This window comes from Motacilla alba, chromosome 1 (genome assembly GCF_015832195.1).
Source record: "Motacilla alba alba isolate MOTALB_02 chromosome 1, Motacilla_alba_V1.0_pri, whole genome shotgun sequence".
In the NCBI taxonomy this organism is placed as follows: domain Eukaryota; kingdom Metazoa; phylum Chordata; class Aves; order Passeriformes; family Motacillidae; genus Motacilla; species Motacilla alba.
Genome location: NC_052016.1, coordinates 57,599,049 through 57,619,700, shown reverse-complemented (window position 1 = coordinate 57,619,700; position 20,652 = coordinate 57,599,049). Strand labels below are relative to the sequence as shown.

Below are 20,652 nucleotides of genomic sequence, written 5' to 3'. Positions count from 1 at the left end.
GTGACACAGCCCCTCACTATCTTTTCTCTTTGAATTTCTAAAGAAGAAAGTAGTGTGAGGGCGGCACAGATGGGGCTGAGAGCAGTGTGGGGACACTGTGCTGTGGGGACATTATGTGGTCACTCCTGCAACACTGGCGAAGAATGCAGCAGTGATGTGTTCCTCTTATGAGTCATCCTGGAGCTGCCAAAAATTGGAACAGCCCATTACCCAGGAATGACTAGTGGTTGACCTTTATTTCCATCTTAGACATTATTGTAAAATTGAGTGAAATGAATTTCTGCTTTCTGAGCTCTGACATCAGTGCAGCCTGGTTTCCTACGAATTTGGATTCCTTTCCCCCACCTCACTGAAAACAAGTCCTTCCCGTCCTCCATGTCACTTCCCAGATCTCTCTCGCATCCCTTAAATGTTTGCAAGAGAAGTGGTACAGACACTGATGCTGATGCAGAATGTTGTGTACTCTGCAGCCAACTGTCTGCTGCTTCTCAGCATGCACAGTGGGTCACCCCACAAATGCCTTTCCCGTACTGGAGTGCTAATTTTTATACTTTCCTCTGCTCAGCACCAGCTTTTCTAAAATGTAATATCTTTGAGACATGGCTTCTCCTGTCAGATTCGACTGAAACTGGCCTGTAAATTCTGACATTGTTTTTGGGGGCAGGAGAGTGTCCCAGAGAGACAGATGGTATGAATATTATTTCTTTAAGAAGCAGTTGTACAAATATACTTTAATGCATGCATAAATTAAAAGACTTATGAAGAAATTAGTGGGTGAAGCTCTGTGAGTTGTGTTGTGAAGGGAGACATAAAAGGAATATATTTTTAGGTTTCCTGTAAATGTTTTTAATTATTATAGTGAAAAATGGTTAAGCAATTCAACAATTGAGTTGCTTCTCCATCATGAGGAAAATGTGGGACTCACCCTGCTTGTTCATCCCTAATGTGTTCCAGCCCAGGCAGTGATGAATTTGGTCTGAACTTATCAAGCATAGTAAACACCTGTACAGCTCACAGATGGTTAACATTATATCAGTACATGAAACCTATGAAGTGACAATTGTTTTGGTCATCTACTACTTTGCAACTTTTAGAAGGGGCAAACTATTAGAAGTGTTATCAAATCTATGTGCTCATTTTATTAAATAACATTTAAGAGATAGATAAAGTCAGATTTGGAAGTCCAGAGTCTGCTTTTTAGAAAAAGAACGTAGTTAGGATATAAAATTCTAGTTAGTGGCTAGTGCAGGGTTTTCCAGTAGAAACCTACTTGAGAAGGTGTATGGCAGAATGGATCTAAAGAACTTACAAATTTTGTACATTTATGGATAAAACAATTAATAAATAAATATTAAATAAACAATGGTAAAACCCCACATTAAAGCTATTTATTACATTTCAGTCTTAACATTCCTGAGGTCTCATTTGGGATGCTGTCATTTCTCATTTTTTCATCTCCTGAAAGCAATATTTGCCTTAGGGGGATGGTATCCTTTTGATAAAAATGAGCTGGTGCTACTGGTCTCATGGTTAATTGCTGTCCTTCAAGCAGCTCCCTTAGCATTCAGCCCTTAAGGCTACTTTAGAAGGGCCTTTACGTTTACCACAGATGCCCTGATATCTTCCAAAATGATGGAGGAGAGCATTTTGCCCTTTTCATTTTGAGGCGTCTTGGAGACTTTTGAGGCCAATTGCCAGATGTGATTAAAAGTTAATGAAACAGAATAATTGTACCTCATCCCCTTGACAGACACTTGAGTAAGAGCTTTTTCTAAGACTACTTTTCTAAATTATTCTTTTTGCATCTCTATTTTTCTCTCATCTGACCACAATGACATCTTCTTTACCATTAAAAATGGCAAACAATAGTAGAGGACATTTGAGGATTTTTTCCTTGCAGTTCCCTACAAATTCTGTTTGGATTTTGTTCCTCACACATAGGATGAACTATCAAGACAGACTGTAAACTGAAACATGAAACTGAGGTATTAAGTGAGGAAGGAGATCTGCTGCTGTTTAGTGCTACAGAAGATGTCTTTGGTAAAGCTCACTCTCAGTGTGTGCAAGCTGAAACATTTCCCAAAAAATAATCTGTTTTTTTGAGATAAGCCTACACTGCCTTCCTTCAAAGCATGTCTGTATGGGAAGAGAGACTAAGTATCATCTTTTCTGTGTTCTACTACCTCAGCCTTCAAATATTCTAAAAGAAAGGAAGTAGAAAAGCATTCTTTGGGGAGGAGTGCGGTCTCTGCATTGATATTTTGGAAGGTTATTGGGGAAGATCAGTGCTCAGGCCCTAAGATTGAAAAAACCCCAATAATTTGACCAAATAAATTAACTAATACTAATTAATGCTTCTTTACTACTTTACAGGTGCTGCAGATTGCAGACACCAGTTAAATGTAGAGACTTGGTTATACATAGAGAGATTTTATTCTTTGAATTCTGTCAATTTTTTTTCAAAGGGCTATAAATAAGCAAGTATATACTTGACTGAATATCTTTCTTTGTCAAAGCAGAGAAACACAGTCATCATTGTCAGTGAACTATTTGCAAAGTTTTAAATGCAAAATATTTTAGGGCTAAATGCTGATTTTTTTACTGATACTAAACAGGAATGTACTCTTCAGGTTATTTATTAGTGGTGAAAGTGTCTAGTGTTTGATAAAAATATTTATTCTGAAATATTGTTTTGGAGAGGCATTTATCACTAAGAATATAATTTAGGGATTTTTTTTTTTTTGGAAGAACATACTCCTGGCTGGTCCGACACACTTTTTGTTCATTGTGTGGATAACCATGGGCTATTTAGAAGACAGTGTTTGCCTGACACAAATATTGCTCCCTTGAGAGCAGACTTTCATGATAATTCATCACATTATCATGGCATGAGTACGTACAGTTACTCAGAGTCATTGCAGTTACGTAGTTCTCCCAGCAGGATACTGTTAAATAAACAATGTTATTTGAGGAATTGGCAATTCCCTCTTCCATGCTTCACCCAAAGTATATTCTTAGCTTTTCATTCACTGGTGGTTTTGCTTTCCTGGAATCCGCTCTTCTGCCTTCTGAAACTCACAATTGTGCAGACCCCTGATCCAAACAAACCTGTGATAGTTTGGGGAGATCTGCACTTTTGTATTCATCAGACAAAGGGAGGAATAACAAGTCTGAGCACTGCAGGTGAGGTTATCATCCAGCAGCCCATATGCACCATTTCAGCATTGTGTGAAATGGCACCATTTCTGTGAGCAGGGATGCAAATGGTGCTGAGATGCCAGCATGGCAGAAATGTAAGATACTGCTTGCAGGAAAAGAAGAGCAGTTTATGGGGTTTCTGCTATAGGTGTGGCAATCCAGAGGTAGTTAAGTGCAAGGTCTGGAAAAGTAAGCACTGCCTTCTAGGCACACACTGCTCAAGTTAATGTCTCCTCCTGAGAACAGAGCTGGAACTGTGTCATCAAAACATCAACTTTAGCAAAGAGCTGTAAATTTGCCACCTAGCCGGTTTGAGACCAAAGCAACCTGTTTAGTCAGGTGTATCTCAGAAATTGTCCTGAATCCAGGATTCCTCTAAGGAAGAGTAAATATTAGTCCTACAGGTTTTGACAGAGAGTGGATTAGATGAACTTTCACTCTCCACTTTGGCCTTATTTTCCATGGTTTATTTCATCTTCTTAGATGAAGTCTTTTTAAAATAAAAATTAGCATGGCCATCCTTGGGAGGAGAAAAAGCCAACTCTCTTTGTTTTAATGTTTTTCAAACTGGTCATTCTACAGGATATGGCTGCAGTTATTATCAGTCCCAGTACATGAGTCAGATGGTGGCATTATCAAGTTATTCCTTTCTCTGTGTTTGCATAAGATCCAGTGAAGAAAATGTGACTGCCCTCACAGGCAGTGGAGTTCAACGTTTTCCTAAATTCAGTGACAGAGCACATGGAGGAATGAAATTTGACAGAGACTCACTGAAGTATCCTGAGCATTAGTGGGATAGCTGTGAAACGAAGACAGTAAAAACCACAGTTGGAGAGCCAGAAGGAAAAGATACTTGTGAAAATAAAACCAAAAAGGAGCCCAGCAGTAAGGAATTCTCTATTTTGTTGAAAATACAGGAGAGATTAAGAATGTGTGGTTCTTTTTCAGATCTGCTTCTTATGTAAATAGTACAATGCATGCCTTATGGCACAATACAGCAAAGCAAGCATGGAAATAAATGTTAGACACATTTAGGTGCAGTGATTTCAATGACAAAAATCTGTTGAAAATTTTCATCAGAAGAACAACCTTATTCCTTAAGACAGTGTGAAACTGCACAGTTGGACCCCTTACAACAGGAGTTTAAATTTATCTTTTCCTCAGAAGAAAATTACTTTACATGTATCCTTTGATTGTAATCTAGGTTACAGGAATATACTGCTGTAAAAATATAGCATTACTGGAATTTTCCAAGTCCCAAAATAATTTACTGTCCAAATACATACTTTATCTGATTAATGGCTTCATAGCCATGTCTAAGCCAGTAGTGCCAAATAAAATTTTCTTTACTGTGATATGTATGCAGTTCTTTTTAAGGTATTTGGAATGATGTCTAACATTTAAATTAAGCAAAAGTTTCCTTCTAAAAATATTCAACTATAGTTGTATTTTTAATGTGTAATTTCATCTTTTACATTTTTAAAGTGTAACTTCATTTCTTACAGTATCAGTGCTCAAACATATCTATGATATGCTTAACAAAATCAAGGACCCAATATATGCAAAAAACATGAAGTCATGTCCTACAAGGACAGTTTTTTCCTTAATATCATGGTGAAAGTAGTTTTCTGTACTTCAATAATTACCAATTCCATTCAATGAACGTCTCTCAAGAAAGCAATCAGACAAAAAAAAAAAAAGGTGCATTTGCCCTCAGCTTCCCATATTTGAGCAGGTTCCTGACACCTATGTAGAAATGTGTAATTGAAAGGACATTTGCATAAATTCCATTTAGTAAGGATGCATTAGCTGATGCCAGTGAATGTGAGGACACTTTATCAAACAGTAAATAGCAATGCATGTCTAAGCATTGATTAGTTAATGCAGACATTGTCAGAAGAATTAAATAGACCATGATGTCCTTTTGTTCTTTCTCTTTATTTAGTAGAAAATGCTGTTGCTTTCTAAATCTCCTCAGGGTCTTTAATAAAGAAAGATGTCTTCACTTAATTTTGACAGCTGCGTAATTGGGGTGCTAAATCATCCTCAGGATGTAATCAAAATTATTCTACTATGTAACAATTCTCTGGGTTTTCTACTTAGTTTAGAGCAGAAGGGAGAGATTTTGGTAATTGCAATCTCTTGTATTGCCTTAAAAGTCAAGCATTGATCATTATAATACAATAGTTATATTGTAGAAGATCTCCAGGTCACTTGTAAAGAAACGTAATTCAAAATTCAGAATAACCCCTGTAGTAGATATAGTTCCAGCGTAGGAAAATCTGATCCACAAAGACAGTTTAATAGAATTATAAGATTTGGTTTGCCAGAATCAAATCACAAACCAGCATGAGAATCTAGAAAAAAAAAAAAATCACTAAATCTGACACCCAGTCATGACTTTACCTACATAAAATGCATCAAATAACTACCTGAACTCTAGACTCTGTTTCTAAAAAGTCACAGGATCTGTGCACCAACACTTTCCATGCTTAATGGGAAGGTGATAGCAGTGACTGTGAAACTGAGGCTTTGTTCCCATGCAGAGATGGGATCTAAGAGGGAGACCCCAGACTGGGATCTCACCACCTCCTGCCCTTCCCTGCCTGCTGATAAGTCTCTTGGCCTTAACCCCACAAGAGCAAATTGATATATTTCTTCTGGTTTCAGATGTTTCTGCTTGAAGGTTGTGAAGTTTCCTTTATCCTAGGAAATTCTGAGAAAAGGGCAGTGATCCCAACACCTTTACGGTTTCAGCCTTTGGTCAAATGCTATGGTCGCTAGTGCACACATCAACTGAATCAGATTTCCTGGATTTATTCTAAGAACAACAGTAGTGCAGGACTCCAACCTAAAGTCATATGCTAAGTAGGAGGGATTTCAGCTACTGTTATCCCTTAGAGTTATGCCGAACTGCTAATTCAAGTGCCCAGTGCATGGTAACTGCCTGCAGTGCCACTCTGCAAAGGAGCAACTCAGCTTAGAAGTGGTGCAGAGAGGTAGATGGAAGTTCAGCCAAGGCAGGTGGCTTGTGGACACTGCGGCTTCCTCCTGGAAATGACCTGCCCATGCTCTCTGAGAACATTTTTCCTGCAAACAGGCTATATGCTAATTTCTTGATACACGGTCAATTTCCAGTGTATAATAGCACTAATGACCTTGACAGAAAGCGTTTCCTAGGGATTAATAACCATTTGAGATTTAATGACCTGAGGCTGTGCCTCAGGCCATCAACTCCTTCAAGCTGCTCATTAAATTCTTAGGGTACACAGTCTGCTTCAATCACTCCTGCCTAAGCATTTTCTCAGTGTCACCTAATAACAGTATTCTCCCTGAGGTATTTCCTCTTCAGAGGCCCTGGAAATGTGTTAGTCCTTAAGACTTTTGGGAAAATAACTCATCATTAATTTTTTAGGTGATTTGTGTTTCAAGTCAGAGCATTTACTGAGGCTGTCACTGAGCTTTTGGTGAGCAGAACTCAGTAAAAGTGAGACAGTTAAATTCATAAATTGCACCTTGAAATATAAACTATTTGTTCTAGTTGCTTACAATCTCATAATATAAATCAAGAGCCGGTAGCCTCCAGCACCCAAACACTGGTGGTTCAGCCAAAGGTAACTTATTTGAGAGGTGATTTTGGACAGGTTACCACTTTCTAGCAAAGACTGGCTTCATACTAAAAGTCACCCCAAATTCAGATCTGTGCAGAAGGAACAATATAGAGCAATGCTGCTTATTGGAGGAGAAATGCTCCAACAAGCAGTTTCTCACCGATGAAATCATAAGTCAAAGATGGTGTACTGTCCCATGTTATGGTACATACTTGTGAAGGGTGAACTTGTTTTTCTGTTAAAGATTTTCATTTAAGAGAACATTCTTCCCATATTCAGATGGCACCAAGCACAATTGGATCTTAGTTAAATCTGCTGCTGTGGTGTTACATCGTGTTCCCTGTTTATTTGTGTAAGAGTGTGGCGCAGCATGCCAAATAGGCATGGCACAAACAAATCGCTGTGTCTTCCCAGAGTTTCAAAACTGAGAGAGAAGAAAATGCCTGGGGAAGAAGGCAATCAGCAACAGTTGTGGGAAGCTGATACAGGAAGCACGGGGCAGGGTGATGTGTCTACAAATCAGTTATATTGTCTTCACATCAATTACAAGAATCTTCTGGTGAGGCTCTGCCAGGATCACATTCTCACATTAGTCCCTGTTGTGCACTGAGCAATCAGCTCCCTTGTTATGTCTGGGGAGAACTAGGAACAGGGCTCTTAGGGAGCTGGAAAGTGGAGATGCCTACCCCACTGTCTGGGAAGGCCTGCCCTCAACCTGAGTTTAACTTGGAACCAGCCCTGTGCTTTGAGCTAACATCTTTGTCCAGAGGCTGCCCACATATTTAGGGAAAGAAAAGCATTTTGCTGGCAAATTCTAAAAGTTTAAAGTGCTGGGAGTTGTTTATAAGCTTCAGATACTTCATCTTATAAAACAATTAAGAAAACCTGGATACCAAGAATGTATAGTATCAACTGCAGCGGGGGAATCTTATAACAGGAGCTTAATTCTAGTGAGAGATACATATAACACATGCATACATACACATATATGGAATATGTACATAGAGATATATATGGAATCCAGCAGATGAATTGTTCATCAATGAGGCATTGTGGTGATTAGGGGGTGAGCAACATAAGTACTTGGTTGTTTATGTTTCAGATTAGTGGATTTTGAGGTCAGGTAGCTAATCCCATGATATGCTTTGTGTGGGAAATACATGCTGTTTGTGGTAAACATGGAGCACCTACACAGGAATGTTCCTACACAAATCTCAAATCCCATTGCAAACATGGATACAAATCGCTACACCACCACTGCAAATGGTGAATATCAGGTGCAAATAAGTGGAATTAGGGACCTCAAGTCACACTGTCCATTAACAGGATGTGCCTCAAAGAAGAATCTCATTGGAAATATCTTTAGCTTTATCTGCCTGTACGTCCCATAATCTCTGTATGGACCATAGAGAAGAATGAGCTCTTTCTGTGCACAAGCCATTTTACCTCTTTCACACAATAAGAGAAATCTTTCAAAAGAAGTACCTCCTTCTCTCCCTAGCCTCCTGTAGCACCTGGGATTAATAGTTCCAATGCAGTTGCAGATAGGTGAGATGATTTCTATTCTTTATATCCGAAAATCCCCATGAATGTTAATAAATATTCTGCATGCAAGATGGAAGGCAGGTCATCTAGATATTTAAGTTCTGACATGTCCTATTGAAGGCTGTTTTATAAAACCAGCCCCTCTGCTGAGAGCCCTCTGCATGTTGTGTGGAACATGTGGGTGTGCCACCGAGCCAGCTCTGCTTCCTCTGGCTGCTGTTGGTTTGAAACAAGCATGCCACATCATTCCCATGTAGATTTTAGGTATAGGAATACAGCTCTGGTTGGAATTTCCTCTCTAAAGTCTACTGAGAATTCAAATGAGAGCCAGATGAGTTTTTTCCTGTTCATTTAGAAGAAAAATGCAAAACATCATGAGAAACTTTAAAACTCCAACACTCCCTGAAAGTCCTCACCACAATAACATTTTCCTGAAAATGTGCTTTCCAGTGGGATTTGAGCTTGCAGGTGATAAGCATTCATTATGTTTTTCTACCCCCAATGAGGAAAGGCCAGATTGGTAAACAATGAATGAAGGAAATTCTTTGAACTACATCTAACGAATAGTAGCTTTGTAGTCTCAGTTTTGAGGCTACTTTTAGCAACCTCAAACTGGCTTTGGCTTGGAGTTATGGAAAGATTAATGAAAGCCCCAGCTCTCTTCCCAAGATCAGTGTCAGCCAATGGAACATCACAATTATAATTTTCACCTTTTGGCAGTGTTGCCTTCCCTGCACATCCTCCAGTGCAGGTAAAGCAGTGGCTTCCAGGCTGATTTGTTTGAGTTATTGTTTGTCCTTAAAGATGAAGCTGTACCAGAAAATACAGAACTGTAATTTTCAGTACATCAATGCAATTCCTTAGCAATAAGTAAGCTTTCAGAGCCTAATGCCATGGCCACAGAATACTGTGGGTAATGGGTTTCTAACAACCATTACAGTGTAAAAAAACCACTGCAAAATGCAAAGCATCAGGCAAAACATCATGAGAAACTTTAAAACTCCAAAACTCCCTGCCAGACATAGTCCATCTCCTAAATCAAAATACCTTTATCATGTCTTCAGTTTCCACCAATGGTTTTAGAGCAACATGTGGGCTCTAAGGTGGTTCTTTGCTGTCTTTAACTGCCATTTTGCTGAGATTTCATATTCAGATTTACTCTTCTCCTTTCAAAAATTGAGCTGGGCATTTTTTTATGGTAAATCTGTAGGAGAGTCCATCTTTTCTAGGCAGCTGCCTGCTTTCTGCTTCTGTTTCTGTCTGGAGAATAACTTATCTCATCATACTTCTGGCATATCTAAGGCTACACCCTGCCAAAATCTGAAAGTGAAATAAACCATCAAAAAATGTCAGATTCTTAAAAGTGCAGACCAAGGTCAAGTCTAGAAAAAGAATATGCCTGGAAAAAAGTTTCCTTCAATGCATACACAACCAAATTTCAATCTTTGTGTTTATCTGCATATCTGTATGTCATTATTGTAGCTCTGGACAGCCAAAAATGTCTCATGTCCTCAGCACATACTTTCATTCTCCTGACCTTGAGGGGACATAAACCCAGGGCAGCCCTGGAACTTCATGGAGAACATCTGGAGATGGGGAAGGGCTGATCCCAGAGGCAGCATAGCAGCTGGCAGGAGCTTCCCTCTGGAGCAGGTCTGAGTGGCACTGTGCCCATGGGGACAGCTCCCACCTTGCACTCAAGGTGACTTCCAAAGGAGGGATGTGTCCTCACACACTTCTTCAGGGCAGCTGCTGTTGTTCAGAGACTTCTCAAGGACCAAATGCAAATTTGGTCAAAACAAATTGAACCTCAGGCCCCAAGATTTTGAATAGCAGCCATCTCTCATCTCTTCTTTAAACAGGGTGTTTAAATGCTTTGCAGAATAACAGAGTGAGGCATGCTGCCTTCCATCTCCTTAATCCTCTGTAAATTTACTTCTAACAGCTACTGCCAAAATACAGTATGGCACTTGCACAGCACATGCTTCTTCAGTGATGAGCACAAAGCAGCTTCTGTTCAGAAGGAATATGTTGCAAGCCCATGAGTGACACATTGTGAGTGTTGAAGATTATGAAACATACTCTGAAACTGAGCAAGCCATAAACACTTCATTTTTCAGAAATAGTCACATTACCTCCGTCATTGTGCTTGGCAAGTGTGTGTGTGCAGGCTTGGTGCATCCACGTAGCACACGTTGAACAGGCATCAAGTGTTAAACCCATGGTGTGCCAGCCACACTGTGGAGTTCAGAGGAAATATTTCAAATATGCACTTCAGCACTCTTTTCAGTTTTTTATAAAAACCCACAGTCTTTATTTGTTTATTTTCTCTTTGCTGGCCTCTCTCTTGGACTAAACTGACCTTAAATTATAGCATGGACTTATATTCATTGATCTCCTGGTGAATGCTCTCTAATTGATCCAGAATCAGGTCATGGCTTAAGGCAACTTCTGACTCTGGGTAATATCTGCTGGAAGAGCAAGTGTTTTGTGTCTGTCTGTGGGCAGACTAAAAAAAATACCTCCTGTTTAAGAGGCCACTGGTCTGTTAAAGTGGTAAAAGAAGACAAGCTCATGCAAGGTAGCTATGTGACCCTCATGGATTTGAGCATAGTATTTGACCTTCATACTTTGAGCATAGTACACACTTCAGCATATGGAGCCTAACAATTTTGCTTCCTAAGGAGGGAAGAATAATTTTTCCATTTTTAAAGTGAAGTGTAAGTGTTAAGCGATGTGTCTCATTTCCCACCAACAGTCTAGCTGGGCAAGGCATTAGTCATTTACTTTCCAAATATCTAGCTGCTAGCACTGTCTAGAGACCAAAGCATCTTTGCCCACGGTCAGACCAGTAATGATTCAGACGAGTGAGAATGTGCTCTCGGCAATCAGAGCAAAGGGACTCCATCCATGAGATGGCAATTGACACTATCCAAGTGACTTCCCATTAACTATGGGAGGATTAAGAAATAGTTGAAATTCATCCAGCAAGTTAAAAAGTGACAGGGTCTGTATTTCACTGACATTTGCAGAGCCAACCCTTCTGTATTCCTCCTGTTATCCAGCAAGAGACATTGACATGAAAATAGGAGGCTTGTGCTTCTTTGGTAGCTTTGGTGTCTCCTGACGGGTACCCCACAGATCCACTCTCTGGCACCAGCAGGGAGCAAGCACTGGTAGGTCTCCAGCCTTCCTGTTGTCTCCTTCCAGGCTAATATATGGAACATAGCTGAAGGCCAGGGTCTGGCTTTACAGAGTGATAACTGCAAACATCTAACTTATCTAAGCTCTTTCATGCTATTTGATAAAAGAGCAATTTATGTCTTTCCTGCTTGTTGCTAAAAATAAGAGGAAAAAAGTGTAGAGAGTTGTTATTCCTGGGTGGTGTGCTAATTAGCTCTATGCTAACTCTGCTTCATGGCTGGCAATGATTATGGTCAAGTAATTACAGGGTTCCTATGAATCTGGCTCCTGTTTGCTCTGCAGTGTAACAGGGGTAAGGAAATGAGAAGTGTCAGTACTATGGATACCCAGTGTTACTTCTGCCATAGCAGAATGTCCTTTTATAGGAAACAGTTATCTTGCACAATGGCTTATTAGATGGAAACAGGCCTAGGTGAGCTGCAGAATGGAAAATCAGTATTTTTGCTACATTAAAAGTCTGTTCTCTACTTGGAGAGAACATAAAAACCCCCACGGCCTTCTATTTAAAAATGTATGGAAAGGAAACTGAGGACTTCAGCCAAAAGGCTAAAAATAATAACTGTACCATCATAGCCAAGTTGTCTGTTCCTTCTTTCCTCCAGTATGAATGAATAAATGTTTATGAACAGCTATCATGTAAGAATTGTTTTAGCCTGTTTTCTGTGTGTTGCTCTGTAGCCATATGGATTGCAGCTTTCATTGTAAAAGGGAATGAACAAAAAAAATCTAATTATTTGTGTGAAAAAAATCATGGAAGTGTGTTGGTTCACATGTCCAAAACATTTGATTTCATTAGTAAAACCGCTGTTTCTGTATCATCCCTTTGGTTGCACAAAAAAAAATTTAGATATGTATGTGCTGGAGTACACAAAAATGTCTGCAGCCACCTGGTAGTAGAAGACAGGACTGGGTAAATCATAATCCAGTGTGCTTGGAGAGGTAAATGAGAATTAAACACTTTGAACATCTTTAAAATCTGCACCCTAGCAGTTTAGAAATTTAAATATCCTTAAAATTCTGGCCCTGGATATTGAAAGTTATCTGTAACTGTTCAGTAAAATTAAATAAAATTTCCATCACGTGATGGATGATGGAAACTGAACAGCTGTCTGAGCAGTAGCTCCACTGCTCTCTAAAAAAGAACCTTAATTTGACTTTCCCACGTTAACACTGTTTACATGTTAGGGAAAATTGTTTGAAAGGCACTTTCGTAAAAATGGGTGCTTTTGTGAAAGCAGAGTGAGGAAAGATGTTCTTTTTTTAGTAGGTGAGTAATTGTTTCCTTTAATCTCTTTGTTTTTTCTCATGACTCTACAAAGATCAGCACACAGCCATGTAATTAGTGGCTCTGGACTAGATCATGCTGAAACACCCACTGGTGTGACTCCACTGTTCTTACAGCACTGAATAGTCAAAGCAAAGGGTAAAATTTAGTTCACAATAACATCTTTCCGTAAGCATATGTTATTTCTTTCATCACTGAAATAATTTTAAAAGTTAGTTGAACCATCAAACAATGGAGGTCATCTGGCCCAACCCCTGCTCATGGCAGAGCCAGCTTACCACGTCACATCTGGCACTGCCACAGGATCAATCCAGCTCCAAAAAGTATTCCAAGTTCACAATATCCAATAAAAGAAAATAATAATTTGCATGGGGTAATAATTTACTGATTTTTTCGTTTCCTCAGAGTCACAAAAGACTCTATGGTGTTTTAAAGTCATGGTAGCTTTCTTTAGTAATGTTCTTACAGAAAATAGCAGCTGGAATAAAGCAATAAATAGATATGGGTGTTTGATCCTCTCAGAAATAATAATCAAACAGTAGCTATCCACAAATAAAGTTAACCTTCATTTTATAAATGATTTTTCACTACAGTCTCGAGGCATGATAAGATGTTAATAATGTTGATATGCTTCAATGGCAACAATAGTGGTATGGTTGTGAATCAAAACAAGACATCTGGGTTTGTAGGTACAGGTCTTGGCTGTACTTTCAGGATAATGTCAACCCTCCTGCTCCTGGATTTTAAGTAGATGACAGTTTCTTACAAAATGTGTGAATAAGTCACCATCTGCTGTTTGGGGTTCTTTTTCAAAGAAATACACTGGATGTCTTTCTCTATAGGCCCTTGCATGAAAAGAGGTAATAAGGAAACAGTGGGATCTAAAACCAGATCTGCTTGTAGTGTTAATCAGCTGATAACAGCAGATAACACTGATAACACCCGGTGAGAGCTCAGCACTCTGCATTGCATTCGCTCTGCACAAGACATGGATTTGGACCTCAGTTTTGAATATTTGAACTCTGCTCTATGTGCTGTGTTTTATCAATGTTCCTTGCACTACAAATTACTCATCTCACACAGAACTGCAAAAGAAAGTGTTTTAATTTATGACAAACAAGACCTGTGAAGTCTTTTTTATTAATACATCAAAGTATTATCTCCAAGGGGAGTTACTTTCATATTAATGTTCAGTGTTTAATATAAATTCACAGCATGAAGACCACCTCAGATGGGTAGAGTTTCTCTGATGTATATCTGATTGCCTGTATGTAATTTGAACATCTACAGAACATGAAGGGCATAATCAAAGAATAATTAATATGTTGATAAGGAATTACGTTTTGTTCTACTTATCTGCTTAATTCAGAGAGAAAGTTTATGATGACAATATCTATCTTTTGGGGTATTGTTTATATTTTCATTCAAATTATAACATGAAGCATTCTCTGCATGCCATAGTGCCTTTCATCTGCCGAGCTCCAATTACTGTCTGACCAATTAACTTCAGTATTGCACACATGCAAACCACGTTGGGTATTGTGGAAAATGTAAGCAAGGCATTGAAGTCTGAAACTTGACCTCCAGTTAAGGATACTGAGCTTGAAAACCCTGATTTCCAGAGACATTAAATTTTTGTATTTAATTGGGGTTACGAATACACATGAGAGTCAAAACTAGTGATCAGACCAGCACTACATCCTCTTGGGAGCCCTCTGAATGTCAGGGCACTCCAGAGACATCTTATATGCTGCCTGAGGTCAGGCTGTCTGGAAGTCTCCCCTAGCCTTGCAAGAGGTGACATTTTCAAAACCTTGCAAGGACAGAGGGTGCCTGCAAGCTACATGTAGTGGGGTCCATCTGCTGCATCCAAATTCAATCCAGATCTCAAGGGCAGAGCACCAGACAAAACACCTTGGGCACTTTATGTGCAGTGAAGAGACATACCTTATGTACAGATTGAAGAATTTACTGCTGTAGTGATTAAAGTATTCACAATCTAATAAAAGAGTTGGTCCAGCTACAAAGATAATAACACTTATAATTCCAAGTGTAAAGTTATGGCAAGTTTCCAGTAGTGGCACAGTTGGAATTGATACATATATATACTTCCTATTAGCTGTTCCTCTCCTTGGTGTTGTTCTTGCCCTTCCTGTGACTTTCTGGGCTCAAAAATCAATAGTGCTAGTTTTCCTCAAGATGAAAAGAGGTGTAGAGGAGCTTAGAGTGAGTCTTCATCTGAAATTCTTCACTAAGGAAAGTATGGTGTTGCTGATGTAGATATCTTCCTCCTTATTGTTGGGTCAGTTCAGGGTTATTTTTACACACTTCTTGAAATAGTCAGACTCACTGAATGGTTGAGGTAGGAAAGCACATCTGGAGGTTATCTTGTCCAACCCAATTGCTCAAGCAATGCCACCTATAGCCAAATGTGTCCAAGTGGCTTTTGAATATCTCCAAGGATGAAGCCTCCACCAGCTCCCTGGGGAACATGTACCAGTGCTTGGTTACCCTTACAGGAAATAAGTGTTTCATGATGTACAGAGCCTTCTGTGTGTCAGTGTGTGCCCATTGCCTGCCACTGGGAACCAGTGAGAACATCCTGGCTCTGCCCTCTTTGCACCCTCCCTTCAAATATTTATCCTCACAGATGAGATTCCACCGAGGCTTCTCTTCCCCACGCTGAACAGTTGCAGCTCTCTTAGCCTTTCTTCATCTCTCAGGTGCTCCAGGCCCTTAATCGTCTTTGTAGCCCTGTGCTGGACTTACTCCAGTAAATCTATATTTTGCTTTTACTGGGGAACCCATAACTGGATGCAGCACACCAGATGTGGCCTCACCAGTGGTCAGAAGAGGGGAAGAATCACCTCCCTTCACCTGCAGTCACCCCTCCTAGTGCAGCCCAGCGTGCTGTCTGCCCTCCTTGGCAGAATGGCCCATGGCTGCTTTGTGTTCTGTTGGTGTCCACCAGGCACCCAGGTTATTTTCTGCAAAGCTGCTTTGTAGTCTTTGGGCTCTTTACTCTTCACCAACAGTGATTCAATAGAAGATACATGACAAGAATATATAGACGACATAAACAGCATGAATAGGTACATATACCTGCAGTTTCACTGATTAGTTATGAATTATGTCTGTAGGTATTGGACTAGGAATGGTACATTGCAAAAATCGCTTTATAACATATCCAGGGAGCAAGAAGTTTTCTGAATACCAGCTGGACACAGTATTTCCCTTTTCAATGTGAGCTCAGCAGCTATTCCAATCTTCAGGCCACTCTTTGGTCCATAATACATGGAAGTTTACATGCTGCCTAGATCTCTTAACTTGGGAACCCAAAGGCAGAAACTTGTAAAAGAAGAGTCTGTTTTCAAAATTTGTCCCATAGTGACTCTAGGAGTCACCAGAAGTTTTGAAATAGATCCCAAGGGATGGGATTGTTACCTCTTCTCTACCTATTTAATAGCGTTTCTTCCGCATTAAAAATACTATATACTTTATATTAGAGTCCTTAAAGACTCACGTTTTCCAGACCATTGTCCAAACACATTTTTTAGTGGGCATGCAGTGCTCATGTATAAGAGCTCTGTTAATTCTCAAGTCAGCAGTTCTCAGTTTTTGAATGACAGGCCAAATAGGTGGGATGGGCAAGGTTGTACTGAAGAATGGGTGGGTGGTACTCAGTCCTCCAAGTCTATATGAAGCCAGGACTCATGGGGGCTGTCAGAAGGCAAGAAAAAGAATATAAATCCTAATGGGGAAGGAGGAGGATATGAAGGGAACCAAGTTCTTAATCACTTTTGTCCATTAGCAATACCAGAGTATTTTTTCTTTAAGACTAAAGGGAGGAGAGCCTGATGTCCTTGTCAGCTCTCTCTCTCTCTCTCTCTCTCTCTCTCTCTCTCTCTCTCTCTCTCTTATATATATATATATATATACATATATAAAATGCAAATTTATTCTATCTCATAAGTCCTGTTAGTGGTTTCAGCTGGATAAAGTATTCTCCTTGTTTCTTGTCATAAACTGCTGCAGCATTCTTTTGTGCAGCTGCTGCATTTCATCCTAATGCAGCTGCACTTTGCACAGGGGTGAAGTGATCCCTATATATAACTTTCTCTTCAGTTTTTGTAACTGTTTAAAGGGCCTCAAGATGAGGTGTGGATTGCAAGCTATTGTTTTATTAGTGTCATCACAAAGTGCTGCATTGTACAAATCAATTGTAAGCTAAGAAAGGTGGCTTTGAAGTGATGCTTGAACATAGAGATCTTTGGGGTTAGGAGGGATTTAAAATCCTGTTTCAGGAATTTGAAAGGAAGATGGCAAAAAATGGGAAACAAACTAGTGTGAAGTAAGGTTGTATAAATTGAGTGGGCATGTGGGACAGTGGGTAGCAAAGATGTCAGAGAAATGAATGACAGAAAGTTAAAGGGGCTTCAGAGTGGAAGACATGGAAAGGAAAGGAGAAAAGGAAACCAGCAGTAAATCGGAATTATAATGATGATGATAAGGAGCAACCAAAAATCTCAAGAGGACACTCAAATGAAGACCTGAATCTGTTGTTTTTATCACATTACTGGACCATATAGCATGGATGGGATTTTCAGCATTGGTTGGGTCTGTTAAACATCTTTGCAGTGTTATTAATATTATGTCTGAAACGCTCAAATGTTTAAACCACTTGATGTCGAAATCGCATTGTATTCTTATGTTTAGATGCCTGATTATGCTGTACACCCCATTACCAGGAGTTTCCTTGGAAGTCTATATAATATATAAGGAATTCTCCTATTAAGGAGAATTCCCCAGGGAGTCGATTTTATGCTAGACTTTCAGGAACAGTAATGGATGCCTGATGAAGTGGCTAACTGCTCTGAAGTAGGAGTTCCTCAGGACATTTCCTACCCCTAAAGGCTTATTGTGTCCCTGCATGCCTGCTGTCTTGGTGTGCTGGCTTCTTCGGTGGCCCCTGCAAGTCACCTCTCAGCTTAAAGAGCGTGTGGAGTGTAGCACATGGCCCAAAGGTCTCTCCTGCACTGCAAACTCCAATTTCCCAGTTGCTGTTTGCACAGCCACCTTCTTGTTATTTGCACGAGGAAACTCATTGCATTGTACCCCTAGCTCTGATGATATCTAGATGTAAAAAATACTAATACAGACACTGTTCCCACACCTGTAAAGTTTTGTGCTTGCTGAACCTGCTATAAATCTCAGATCTACCAGTTTTACCAGTATCTCATTAATTTGGGAAAGGAATTCAGCATAATCCTTTTATTGAAGGGAGACTTAGCTTCCTAACTCCTTGCTGGAATGACACACCTTTTTTTCTTGGGAAGTGCAGCCTTGCTGAAGATGAAGGGCTGAGGAGAAGTCTCCCAGATGGCCTGTACAGAATTTGGTTGCAGTAAAGAAAAAAACAATTGTTGTAGTCATTGAAAGAAACATTTTATACAGTCCCAGACCATGTATGAGTAAGAGAAGTGTCAGTAGCTCAGAAGGAAAAGCTGTATAAGCTGACCGTCTAACCAGGAAAAAGCCTTTTCATAACACTGCCTTTAGCTTGGTTTCATTTATTCCTTTCTGGAGAATTCTTCCCCAAATCTGTGGTGGTAGCAATGAGTAGTCAGATAAGGTTCCAGTTCCAACTCATCTCCTGAAACTAGTGTCATGTGGCAATATCAGTTCAGATTGCCTTCCTTCTTTTTTATTCCTTCTTTTTTATTAATCTCCCTGCTTTTGTGTTGTGTGTAGAGTGAATAGTAGTTCCCAATTTCCTATTTTTGTATTACCACTGATTTTATACCATTTTAGCATAACCCTTCCTTATTCATCTGCTCTCCAAGGTAAACAGTCACACACTTTTAATCTCTCAGCATACAAGATTTATTTTTTTTTCATGTTCATAAATAATCAGGCTTCTCACTTTCAACCTCTCTAAGAAGTCAGAGCATGAATGGACACATTCGACTATTACTCACTAAGGGTAAAGAATTACACATAAAGGAACTACTCATGAAAGATCTTTTTCTATTGACATTTAAATTATATTCAGCCACAGTAGTTTAAAAGGTCCATATTTTATTTTAATATTACTAGTTCCACAATATTCCATGAAAGGTTTAGGACTATTAAAATAACACTTTGACAGTTTTATTTGTCCCTTTCTTGCAAAACATAACCTTGTCTCTAATACTAATTATATGGCATGATATAAAATAATTCCAATGAAATTCCACTTTTGAAAACCTTATTATCAGGATTTATTGACACATGTGCACCATAGTGCAGTAAAACACATAAATTCATTGTATGCTTATGGTTTATTTTATTTATTATATATTTGTACTATAAATGGTAATTTTACAGCTGCATGGTACAATTGGTGTTGTGGTATTATTGGAATTATTCTGGAAAAGTCCTACAGAGGAGATGGAAATGGAGTAAACCATTAAACCTCTACCTAAAAGCATGAAAGGTTACTGAAAATTGTATCTGTCTTTATTAAATTGCACGGGGATTTTTCCTTAGGGAATATGACAAGTTTTAAATTTTTCCAGGCTCTACACCAACTGCTTGCACTAGTGAAGTGAGATGATAATACAGCAATTAAGGTATTAACCTGCTCCTTGCAAGCTGTAGATCATGGAATCATAAAATCATAGAATGGCGTTGGTTGGAAGGGACATTAAGGTTACAACCCCCCTGCAGTGGGTAGGCAGGGACACCTTTCACTAGACCAGATTGCTCACATGTGAGCTACTGTTTTACCGTGAATTTCCTGCATGAGATAAAAAGGCATCTTTTCTCGTATTTACAAATATATTCATGTTCTTTCCAATTTAGCACCTTACACCCTAATTTAAGAACTCTGAAGAAGCTTTGCAAATGCCACTCAGAGGAAACCTATCGGCCTTTAGTGGTGCATCGTAGCTGAGGGATGGTAGAGTGATGCATTAAAGTATCAGAAATTTGGAATTTGGATTGTCCAGACTATATTTCTAAGGGTAACTGAGGAGTGGCATAACCCTATTTTTATGGCCAGATAAGTGTCAGGCGTCTAATTACCATCAACCTCACTTCTAACTTGTTTATGTACTTCTGAAGTGCTTTAAATCCCCATCTTTGAAATAAAAAGAGTAACATAGATAAATATCCTGAAGACTGTGAGATAGAGAGCCAGGAGAGTAATGGCAGTATCTCAGACTGAGCTACAAGAAGAAGCAGAAACATGCTTGAGCTGTTCTCATACAGCTTCAGCCTGAACTGAACTTTTCCAGAGAACTCATCTTCCCTCATGAGCGCTCTTCTGGGGAGACTTCAGTGGTGACATTGCTTGTTGGTGACTTGACAGGTTTATGGGACACAAGAGTTGTACCAGGACCTATGAGACAAGTGCCTACAGCTGCCTGGAGCATGTCTCAGGTCTAAGACACCACCAGTGTTTCCTTCCCAGGAGTATTCTCTGGTTTACCTTTCATAGAGATCTGCAGCAATTCCTGAGAGTAAAAGGCATTTTACCACCCTGGGTTGAACTGAGCCTCCCAACTGACCCTAGAATGCCAGGTAGCCTAGAATTTTGTTCTGGAAGAGGCAGCACAAATTCATCCCAACAGTCTTCCTCCTCTTGCAGGAAGGAGTAAGACAAGGACCAAAAGTGATGTAACCAGACTAATCACTTGCTCACTGATGTGGCTCCACAAAGGCACTTCTTTCCAATTAATTGATTAATCATTTTTTCTAATATCTCTAGATATTTTATCTGAATATACTAAATTAGATTTAAGTGGTGAGCAATACAGGGGGAATACT

General features: G+C 39.4%; 1 protein-coding gene across 8 annotated transcripts in view; it reads left to right on the top strand.

Annotated features, from left to right (window-relative positions):
* STARD13 (StAR related lipid transfer domain containing 13) overlaps positions 1 to 20,652 on the top strand; it is a 287,606-nt gene that overhangs the window by 225,112 nt on the left and 41,842 nt on the right. The window contains exon 1 of one of the 8 annotated variants that reach the window (XM_038133218.1): positions 1,675 to 11,530. The exons of the other annotated variants lie outside the window; for them this stretch is intronic. The gene's annotated coding sequence lies outside the window, so the exon portion shown is untranslated. Of the gene's footprint in view, positions 1 to 1,674; positions 11,531 to 20,652 lie in introns of those variants that run through there. 8 annotated transcript variants of the gene reach the window in all.